Consider the following 12,500-nt stretch of genomic DNA (forward strand, 5'->3'; position numbering starts at 1 on the left):
TACATATATGTATATATATGTATATGTATATACATGTATATATATATATATATATATATGTAGATATATATACATGTATATATATATATATATATATACACATATATATATATTTTTATATATACATATATGTATATATCTATATATATATATATATATATATACATATATATATATATATATATATTTTTTTATATACATATATGTATATATCTATCTATCTATATATATATATATATATATATATAATGTGCGTGATCCCTATAGAAAGAGATTAGGGAATCAACATAAACACTAAAAGTGTATTGCTATGTAACATTTTCCGAGGAAGATAATGCAAGTGGTCCTGGCTCTCTAAGGGAGCTATTTAGGCAAATTCCCACACTCTCCTAAGACTTCAGATATAGGCCTATCCAAATCTACACAGAAACTAAAAGTGTATGATTGTGTAAAATCATCCGAGGAATTCCATGGAAGTGGACCGAATTTTTTAAGTACCCCCCTTAAGGTAGTAGGTTGGCCAGGGCACCAGCCACCTGTTGAGATACTACCGCTAGAGAGTTATGAGGTACTTTGGTTGGCAAGACAGTACTACATTGGATCCTTCTCTCTGGTTACGGTTCTTTCCCTTTGCCTACACAGACACCGAATAGTCTGGCCTATTCTTTATAGATTCTCTTCTGTCCTCATACACCCAATAATACTGAGATTAGAAAAAAATAATTCTTCTCTGAGGGGGTTAACTGCTGCATTGTAATTCTGCAGTGGCTATACTTTCCTATTGGTAAGGGTAGAAGAGAATTTAACTATGGTAAGCAGCTCTTCTAGGAAGACACTCCAAAATCAAACCATTGTTCTCTAGTCTTGAATGATAACGTTAGCGTTAAGATCTTGAAAATCACACTAATCTTTTTTTTTTTTTTTTTTATTGTTTTAGGAGTTTTCGTGCATAATAAATTCATATGTTCAGTTTTATGACATTTAATTTTTTTTTATTCTATTTTCAAAAGGAAACTAGATAATATATGAGAATTTTCATATTAAACGAGAGGTATTATTGATTAGATAACGGAGAATTATTTACCTCCCCCTTTATAATGGGATTGTGGTTACTGCGATAAGAATTAGAGAGATTTAGATATATACAAAAAAGAGAACTATCGTTTCTATGTACGATCTTGTGACACACGAGTGGTACATGGATCTCCCCCCCCCACGGCTCCCCCCCTGCTGCCCCCCTGCTGCCCCCCCCCCCCTGCTGCCCCCCCCCCACATAGTCTTCTGCTGTCTTGGGTTAGAGTTCTCTGGCTTGAGGGTACACTCGGGCACACTGTTCTGTCTAGTTTCTCTTCCTCTTGTTTTGTTAAAGTTTTTATAGTTTATATAGGAAATATTTATTTTAATATTGTAACTGTTCTTAAAACATTTATTTCCTTGTTTCCTTTCCTCACTGGGCTATTTTCCCTGTTGGTGCCCTTGGGCTCATAGCATCTTGTTTTTCCAACAAGGGTTATAGCTTAGCATTTAATGAAAAAAAATAACAATAATTCTTTTCCAAATGAATATAGTAATTTATTTCGTAATTTTTATCTTTTGTTTGGTTGGCAAATTCTTATATTATATAAATACATTAATGGTAAAGAAATTTTACTCATCTCCCGATATTAAATACATTATGCTATAATAAAAAAGAAAATAGAAATTGGACAAAATTAAGAATACCCTTTTCTCCTTAATTAGAAATAATTTAGTTTACAGTTTGGCTAGTTGAGATAAAACAATTTCAGAGGCCTTTAATAGCACCGTCTTGCAAGAGTAGACCCAAAAGGAAAAGTAAGGAAGTGCTTAGAAAAGCGGTCGCCAACCGCGGTGGTCCTTGGACAAAATTTTGATGGTCCACAGAAAAATTGGGATATTATTTTAATTTTCGTTTTCTTAATACTCTTTAGGTAATACTGAGACAAACTGCACAGAAGACAGAGAACCTATTGTTGCAAACTTAGCATTTTAGGCAGATTCAACTTTAAAAATTTCAATCCAGTATTTACCAGAGAAGAACAGAAAGGATTAACTAAGAGTAACATTAATTACAATAAATTAAACATTATAAAGAGTTTTTCCTGATATAGTGTAGGCCTACATAAAGCGCATATCCAATAAACGAACTCAGTTAACTACCTTCCCTTCTTCAGCAAGAGCAAGGCAACAATTATATGATAAACTTGTCAAACACGACGAGTAACTGTTGCTCAAATTCCCCATTGGTCCTTTATGTTTTGGCTTTCAGATTCAAATAAAATATAATATAATAAACCCATAACTAATAAGAAAAAGCAAGCAAACATTTTGTATTTCTTTAGTAAAACAAAAGATGGAATAACTATTGATAATATTTATACTTTAATTAACCATGACCTGATTAATGAATCAGAGCATCCACAGTCCTCGTCGAGCACCCTTAGAAAGAACATTTGAACCGGAGTTGAAAAGAAATGATGAAATTTCGATTTATTCAAGATCTTGGTATTGTGTGTTCTGAAAGTCACTCGCAATCCAAACACTCAGACTTAGCTAATGAAACCGCATAATATTTTCAAAGAATGCACTAAAATATACAAAACAGGGTAGATGCTTTGAAAGAATGGTTGCTGAAGAATTATTAAAGGCTTCTTGTCTGATGGCACTTCATTCAACAGCAATTACAGTCATTGACATAATTTTGGGGTCATTGTTACACAAAGGAAGAAGATCCCAGGCATGGCAATATGCGGATGATAGATCCGTTTCTAGCAAACATTAGAAATAACATTAAACCTTTAAGCCTAAATGAAAAAGAAATCCTCATCGATCTATTAAAATCTCAAAAATCTAAATTCCAGTCATCCTTATCATGACCTCATTTTTGGCTCTCCATAAAATGTAAAAACTCTTCATCTTCGCTAAGTAAAAGCCAGGGAATTTATTATAAAAATTTTCAACAACATATTTGTGTGAAAAGATATTTATATCTTCCATATCAATTATGACTCGCTACCGGTCTCGGAATGACATAAAATTTTGCAGTAACGTAATTGGAGCTTACTTCAAATAAGCATAAGTAAATATCTCAATGAAATTGTGTAATGCTTAAATAAGCTTGAAATTTTATTTTTTTTTGTGATAATTAAACTTGAACTTTATATAAAATACATGCATTTGATATGGATATATCAAAGGTTCTCTTTTTTATTACCTTCGCCAACTTCTTTGCGGCGAAGGTTATGTTTTGAAAGAAGAACGTTTGTATGTTTGTGTTCTTGGTAGTGATTTACATGATTTGAAAACTATTTGACCGAATTTTCATGAAATTCTGTGGAATGATTGCCTTGATCAAAGGACATTTTGATGATATTTAGGGAGTGATTTAGTCAAAACTCAAGGGCCAGGTCAAAAAATGGTAAAAAAACGAATCACGAAGCTCAAAAACTATTTGACCTAATCCCATAAAATTTGGCGGGAAGACTGGCCATGATCCAAGGACAATTTACGTAGATTTTGGAGTGATTGGGTCAAAGGTCAAGGTGAAAGTCTCGAAAAGGTAACAAATGTCTCTATGCTACATATGCCAAAATATGCACAATTCAATGGCCTATCTTGTGATATACAACATGATATAGTGATGCCATTACCCTTGTTTGTGTATTTATTTGTTTGTATGGCTGTCTGTGTGTTTGTAATACGCATGTCAAAAACTAATTAACTGAATTTCATGAAATTTAGTGCAATGATTGGCCATGATCCAAGGCCAATTCGATTAGATCTAGGAAGTGATTGGATTAAAAGACAATGCAAAAGTAACGAAAAGGTGAAAAACATCTTTTTGCCATACCATGGGCATTTTTCTATCTGACTTGCATGAAACTGGTGCCAAATATGCATAATTCAATTGCTTACCTTACGATTGGTTTGGTATATATACCCACATCATGATGTTTTTTTTTTTTTTTTTTCGTGACAAAAGTGGCGGTTGTTAAGGTATGTGCTCTACCGAGTGCCCGGTGTACCTATATAAGTATATTTTCATTCTTTTTTAAACAAATTCATGCTAGTGGTCCGCCAAATTTAGAATTATGCATTTAGTGATCCATGAAGTTTGGAAGGTTGGCGACCACTGGTGTAGAGAGTGGGGTTCCCCTTCTGTATGGGACCGGTAAAGCAGCCATCAAAGTAAAGTAAGTAAAGAGACTACTGTTGTGGTTGGGCATCACAGTGTATAGTAAGCTTTCCCGGCTGACGTTCTAGTGAGCTTCTATTCTGATGAATTTGGAACTGAAACCAGACACCTTTCACCTTTAACTTCTTATGCGAAAAATACTATAATGTAGAATATATAAATTATTCAATATGCTAATTAATGCACACTATTTCAGACATCAACCCTGAACCTTGAAGATAAAAATAAACATTCTCTCTCTCTCTCTCTCTCTCCTCTCTCTCTCTCTCTCTCTCTCTTAAATCTAAAAAAAGAATGCACTTAACTACTCTCTCTCTCTCTCCCTCTCTCTCTCTCTCTCTCTCTCTCTCTCTCTCTCTCTCAAATCTGAGTAAAAGAATGCACTTAACTACTCTCTCTCTCTCTCTCTCTCTCTCTCTCTCTCTCTCTCTTAAATCTAAGAAAAAGAATGCTTTTAACTACTCTCTCTCTCTCTCTCTCTCTCTCTCTCTCTCTCTCTCTAAGAAACAGAAGGCACTTAACTACTTTCTCTCTCTCTCTCTCTCTCTCTCTCTCTCTTAAATCTAAGAAAAAGAATGCTTTTAACTACTCTCTCTCTCTCTCTCTCTCTCTCTCTCTCTCTCTCTCTCTCTCTCACTTAAATCTAAGAAAAAGAATGCTTTTAACTACTCTCTCTCTCTCTCTCTCTCTCTCTCTCTCTCTCTCTAAGAAAAAGAATGCACTTAACTACTCTCTCTCTCTCTCTCTCTCTCTCTCTCTCTCTCTCTCTCTCTCTCTCTCTCAATTCCAAGAAATGAAACGCAACCAAATGCACGTTCTTCCTCAATTTCCTCCCAACAAAAAACCAAACGGGAATACCACATGAATGAGAACATACCTGCATACCCTCTCATACACCCACTTCCCAGCCCCCCCCTCCCCCAACCCCCACCCCTATTCCTAGTACCCATTATCAAATAATCTACATCTGATATGTTCTGTTGAATTATTAAAGATTAGTCGAATCGTACAAGGCTTTGAACACCCACTCCTTCTAATAGCAAGGTTTTATGCAAATTTAATGATTCAGTGAAGACTTTCAAAAGCTTTGTTTATTTACAAGGCACAAATTTCTTCTCAATAACTTTTGTGTGTATTTTTCTATTCAATTTACATTGGGATATTATAGGTAGCTTGATTATAAACCCAAGAACAACTCAAAGATGTATAGTGTCTGGGGTATATACAGGGAAAAATTGTAATTCATCAATATATCTGGATTTAAATCCTTAGAAATAAGCTCAAATTGATTAATAAAGATACTTGTTCATGATACCCTAAGTATAAATCAACATAAATCTAAATCAAATGGTTTTCCCGAAGAGAAATCCTAATTTTTTTTTGTCATCTCCACCTCCATATCTTCCCGTTAACTCCTTATCTTTTTCGACATCCGGGTTCCATTGTAGGTTTCTCAACAAGTTCAGCCGTAGATATCCGATGTCTATCGATGGCCGTCATAATTTAGTTCAGACGTCTCACTGACCAGAATATTTCACTGGAAATGGGAGGGGGATGTAATAGGCCTGTCTTGGAAAAGAGGGAGGTCTAATGGTCCCTGGAGAGGAAATTGAAATGGACGGGGTAGGCCTAGCTGGATATGTAACAAAAGAATATTCGTTTTGACGCAAATTATGGAAAAAAACAAATGCGTTGATTACTAATATATTAAGGGAAATGATTATCACTTTTAAGGGAGAGCAGAAGGCAAGAGAAGTAGACGGTTTCCTCTATGACCTTTTCTAACCTTTTTATAGGCTTTTTAAAATGTGTGTAACCTTTTTAGCCTTATTATATCTTTTTTAAAATTTTTGCAGAATTTTTAGTTTTAATATAGTCTTTCATAGCCTTTTTAATCATTTTATATTCTTTTCGTGCTTTTGTAGTCTTTTTATCCTTTTTGTAGCCTTTGTAGACTTTATATATCCGTTTTACAGCCTCATTTATTCAATCTATGAATATTATTCAAACACTTAGAGATATCAAAATGATTAGATTACTGATAGCCTTTTCTAGTCAACTGTAGGACAAAGGCCTCGGACATCTTTAATGATGTCTGGGGTTTGACTAGTTTTCAACAGCACGCTGGCCACTGCGCATTGATGACGGTGTGAGAATAGTGTCTGATCGCTCACAGCAAACCAACCTAATATGTGTGGCGCTTTAAGTAAGTTGAAGTATCCCCCCTTAGAGTAGAAATAGACTCTTCCACTATAATGAAAATAACAGAAAAGCTCCAGGTAAATGTTGAGCCACATGGGCTCTCAAATGAGGGAAGAAGATAGAAGGAGTCCTTGCAAACATAAGGATTTTAGATAAGGAGTCTGTGTAGGAAGGAAAGGAAAATGTAATGGACTAACTCACAGACAAAAAACAAGGAGAAAGCGGTCTCTGGGGGCAGGTATGGGAGGGGGTTTTCCCTTAAATATATTATATATATATATATATATATATATAGATATATTTCTATATATGTATTTATATATATATATACATATATATTTATATATATATATATATATATATGCACACATATATATATATATATATATATATGCACACACACATATATATATATATATATAGATAGATATATATATATGTATATCTCCATATCTCGTAATTGCCATCTGGGAATGTTAGCAATTAGGATCGACCTGCAAGATAAATCCATCCGAGCGCTGATTGGCACGGAAGCCAGTTGTTCATTGATTGAAAAATAATTCTCTTCAAATCCATTACAGCCAGTGGCATCCGTTGTTCTTGACACGCCAGGAGGAAATAAACTACGCGTAAACCATACATCAATCATCCAGTTCAAGGTGGGGTCTTTGAAGTTTACACACATGATCTTATTTTGTCTTGCCCACTCTGTGAATTCCATGAATCAAGGCTATCCTTGGAATAGACTTCATATCTAATAATCAAATTTACATTTTTGGGGGAAAAGATATAATAACAGTAAAAGCAGGAGGGTACATTTTGCCGATAGAAAGTCATGAGACATTACTGTAAGTGAGTGTGTTAGCACGGAGAGACATTTAAGTAAGGTATCAGCTATACCTGAGAGAGGTGAAGTGTTGTCCCCCCAGACCCTTACGATTTATCCGTGACCCCGTGTCGCCCTCTTGCGGAAGGAACCAAGGTAGTTGTTAAACCCCATGACAATTGGGCCCACATATGATATTAGAGGGCTTGGCAGAAATTAAAGAGAACAAAGCAGATATAACTATAGTTAATTTGTCTAATAAAACAGCTGTTTTAGGAATTTGATTATGCAAGCGTGAAAATTATGTCCCTCAGAATATCAGCCCGTAGTTAGTGACATTGTCAATAATTATTCCGATGTAATTGCAATTGGAGATGAGTCACCCGGGAGGATTGATTGATTTCTCTTTAGCATTGAAACTGGGCAGGCGGAGCCGATCAGGTTAAGGCCTTATGAGGTACCCATTCATTTCCAGGGAGAGATAGAAAGGGAAATTGATAAACTAAGGGAACAATGGATAATCAAAGGAGAGTGAATCCCCCTTAGCTTCTCCAATTGTAGCTGTTAGGAAAAAGGATGGCTCGGTAAGATTGTGTGTTGATTATAGGAAATTGAATGCAATCACTAAGGATAATTAATTCCGTTTGCCCTCAATCGAAGAATTACTTTTGAAAGTATGGGATAGCAAATATTTTACAACTGTTGATTTAAATTCTGGATACTTTCAAATTCCCATTCAGGAAGACAGTAAATGTAAAACAGCATTTATAGCTAACGATCAATTATTTCAGTTCAATTTTCTTCCTTTTGGTGTAAAAAATGCTCCAAGTCATTTTTCTTGACTAATGAAGGCAGTTTTGTCGCCCTTAATTGGCCATTATGTTCTTGTTTATTTAGATGATATCATAATTACAGGGAAAACGGCCGAAGAACATAATGATAATTTTCGTAAAGTTTTAGAAGCATTGCAACGTAATGGTATGAAAATAAATTTGTCAAAGTGTAAATTTTTCTGTAAACAGGTCGAATTTTTAGGTCACATAATAACCCCAGAATGTATCCAACCCTGCCCAAGTAAAGTAACGGCTATTACAGATTTCCCCAGGCCACGTAACTCTAAGGAAGTAGCTGGGTTCCTTGGGCTCACAAGGTAATTACCGTAAATTTATAAGAGGTTTTGGAGAGATAGCGAGACCCTTAGATGCCTTAAAGATACAAAAAGTAATAAATTGGGGAGAGTAAGAAGAAAGTTCCTTTAACCATTTGAAAGCTGCCTTAACTAGCAATGACTTACTCGCATATCCTAGATTTGCTCGCCCGTTTTCAGTGACAACAGATGTGAGTAGCCTAGCTATTGGTGGCGTAGTGTCTCAACAAGACGATAAAGGCAGAGAGAGACCCATTTGTTTTGCTCCCCGGGCGTTAAAAGGGGCAGAAAAGAATTTTAGTACATTCAATCCAGAGGCTTTGGCTATTCTTTGGGTTCTAGAGAGGCATCAGTTCTTTTTATTAGGTCAGTCGATTGAGTTGCAAAGCAATCATCGCCCCTTACGTGATTTGTATTATAAAAGTGATCGGACCTCTCATCAAGCGAGATGGATTGAAAGATTTTTAGAATTTTATGTAAAGGGTTTTCACCACATAGAAGGTAAGGCTAAAAAGGTAGCTGATGCTCTCTCTAGAAGTGCAGTAATAGGAGTAACAACCGGGGGCACAAAAGAGGAACGAAGAACGCAACCAAAATAGTGAAGACCCCCCATCATAATAGAGAAAATAGAGAACGGGATGAGAGTTCTCGCGATGCATATGCAGTAGACGAGAGAGAGAGAGAGAGAGAGAGAGAGAGAGAGAGAGTCGACTCAGGAGAGAGATAGGGAAAGAGAGAGAGAGTCGACTCGGCAGAGAGAGAGAGAGAGAGAGAGAGAGAGAGAAAAAGAAAGAGAGATGAATATATGTGGATGACCGAGAACATGACCAGGGGTGTCCAGAATGAATGCCCTGATGATGCAGGTTTGATTGTCTTGGGAGGTTGGGACATAAAAAAAGTCTGAGAGGGACGGAAAAAAGAGGAATGGATGGAAAGAGTGCGAGCAGTGAATAAAGGGGAATCGAAGAGTTATCCGTCATTTCTGAATGTGCATCATGAGAAATATTTTGTTGAAAATTATGTCTTATATTGTGTTTACGAGAAGAGGGGAGGGGAATTTTGTGCATAGGTAGTTCTTCCTCGCTCTTTAATTAAACGAGCCATTCACATTGTACATGCAAGTCCGTATGCAGTGCATTTAGGGATTGATAGAACAATAAAGAGAGCACGTGAATCCTTCTTTTGATTCGGAATGAAAAAGTCTATAGAGAATTATATAAAAGGCTGTCATGCTTGTAACTATTTCAAAGAACATAAAAATACTGTACCGGAAGCCAGAAAGGGGCTAATTGTTCCCATTAAATTTTATAGACTACATATGGATGTAGTAGGGCCTTATCCTACTGGGTTAACAGAACCTAAGTTTATATGTGTATTTGTGGATGCATTTACTTGGCACACTCATACTTACGCAATGTTGGATAAATCTGCAAATTCATTAGCCCAGGCGCTTTGCTCTTTCATTAATAGGTTTGGTTGCCTGGAAATTTTTATAAGTGATAATGGTCTTGAGTTTATAAATAACAGGGTGAAATCGGTCACGGACTTGATGAAAACTGAACACTTTTCAGTGACCGCATATAGGCCTTCAGCAAATGGCTTAGTAGAGTTTCATAATAGGGAAGTAGTGCAAATTTTCCGTTACTTAGTGGCTGATGACCCCTTCATTGGCACGCCATGCTTCCTACAGCTGAGTTAGCTTTGAACATTGCATATAATGCTTCGCTCAGGGACACGCCTTTCTTTTTAGTGTATGGACAGGATCCTGTGTTACCATATACAGTTCTCGTTAATTCGCCACAATTGCCAAATTATTCAAACCGAGCAATACCGTGTATATTTATTAAATTTATCGAGGGAATAATGAACACCACTGAAAGGTTTTTGAAAAGAGCAAATGAAAATCACAGCTCAAAGTATTATGGTCGGCTCAAAACCGCACCGGTAAAAGTATTTGTGGGCGATCCTGTGTATTTGAAACGATTACAACCTAGGAAACACTAACTAGAGCCAGCGTATTTGGGTCCTTATCGAGTAAAGATGGTTAAGTCTAACACAGTTGTGATACAAAGCATTGTTAATAGCACAGTGTCTGAACCTCATCAGGCACACATACATGTGGTACCTAAAGAGGTAGTTTTCAAAAGTGTTCCTCCTTACCCCTGCATACGTGACACCCCTCGAGTTGATGAGTAGAATTTTTTTTTCCCTTGCTGATGTTGTTGTTTGAAGAGACCTCATTTCTTCTTTCGACGTGTTTTAAATAAATGTGATGATAATAATGTCTTATTTTGATGCTAAATTTATACGTAAAATGTTGTGGTAATTTTGCTGAGCGTGGAAATACGTATAACATTGTTGAGTGAACCTAAAAACAATCAGGGGGTAAATAGGTTAAGTGAGATCCGTCAGGCGGATGTTGTATTATTCATGTATATATATATATATATATATATATGATTCCTGATTCCTGGGGCTGGGGCGGTTCCCTAATGGCAAGTGGCTGCGGGATTAAAGTTCAGCCTTGAGGATAGGCAGTGTTAGAGAATGGGTAGATGTGAATACCTTATACTTAATGTTATAAGAGAAGGGCGGGAAGATGAATGATTTTCTCGGGAAAACGGCTAGTGACCACCGGTTGAAAGTTGCAAGTGCAAGTGTTGTAATGATTTAAATAAATGGTGAAACAGTGGTAGTGAGATATGTTGCGAAATTGTGCCGTAAACCCCTGTCCCGCCCAAGAAGCCCGTATTGCTTGCAACAAGAGGGAGGTTATTGGTGAGGTTACATAGACCTGATGTTATGGTTTTTTTCACTTTGGGTATTCTGTATTTTGGTTGCAGAGGGCTTAAGAAGAAATGAGTGGAATTATTAATAATGCTTTGTGTACATTTTAACATGCAATATTTGATTTTTTATTTTTTTGTGGAAGATGTGTTGTTTTTGTTTTAGGTGATTTCTATATATATATATATATATATATGTATATATATATATATATATATATATGTATATATATATATATATATATATATATTTATCACTATGCTGGAGGAAGGATCAGAAAAAGGAAATTCTTGGACTAGCGCTTTCGTATTTTCATACCTCTTCAGGTCCAATTGATACAAAGTTAAGAACAGGATCAAAGTCACCTTTGCGACAGCAGTAAAAAAGAAATAGTACAATAACATAAAAATTAGTACACAACTAGTTTTAAAAAAATATTGCTAGTTTAAAAATCAGTGAGTTTAAAAATTACTGCTAGTTTAAAAATGACAATTGTTTAAATACATTGTTTATGAGTAGTTCATCAAGTTTATACATTCCTTGGCTATTGTTGATCAATTTTTCACGGTTTTTCTTTATGATACACGATTCTACGATATTGCGTTGTGTTATGTCCTTACAATATAAAATTTCTTTTGCCCCTTTCCAATTAATGATAATATTACAGTTATTCATATGCCGAAACAAACTACTTGTTTGGTTTTCTGCTCGAACATTATATCTGTGTTGTTTTAGTCTTGTTTCAAGGTCTTTACCACTTTGTCCTACATATCTTTTATTGCATTGATTACATGGGATTTCATAAACACATCCATTGCTTAGTACAGGTGAATTTCTAATTAACACATCCTTTAAAGTACTATTTTCAAAAAATAACATTACCATTAAAAACTTTCATTAATCTAGGAATTGTCAAGAAATTATTGTGGAAGGGTAAGATGAGATTGTTTTTTTCAGAATAAAATCAGTTTTAGAGTCAGTTTCATAAAAAAGTTTTCTTTGCTTTATAGAAAGCTGTGTCGATGAAATTCTCCAGATATTGTAAATTACCTGCAATTTCCCGGATCTTCCCAAGCTCAGCTTCAAGGAATTCAGGGCAACTGACCCGCAGTGCCCTTAAAAACATAGATGAAAATACCATCATTTTTGTCGTAGGAGGATGATTGGAGTAAAAATGAACGTATGAATTCACATTTGTCGGTTTTCTATAAACTGAGAATCGAAAACCTCTATCATTTCTTAAAATTAACACATCTAAAAAGGCCAACCTATTGTTTACTTCTATTTCAACTTTGAATTTTATAGTCGGTACTAAATTATTTATT

The sequence above is a fragment of the Palaemon carinicauda genome, chromosome 32 (genome assembly GCF_036898095.1).
Source record: "Palaemon carinicauda isolate YSFRI2023 chromosome 32, ASM3689809v2, whole genome shotgun sequence".
NCBI lineage: Eukaryota > Metazoa > Arthropoda > Malacostraca > Decapoda > Palaemonidae > Palaemon > Palaemon carinicauda.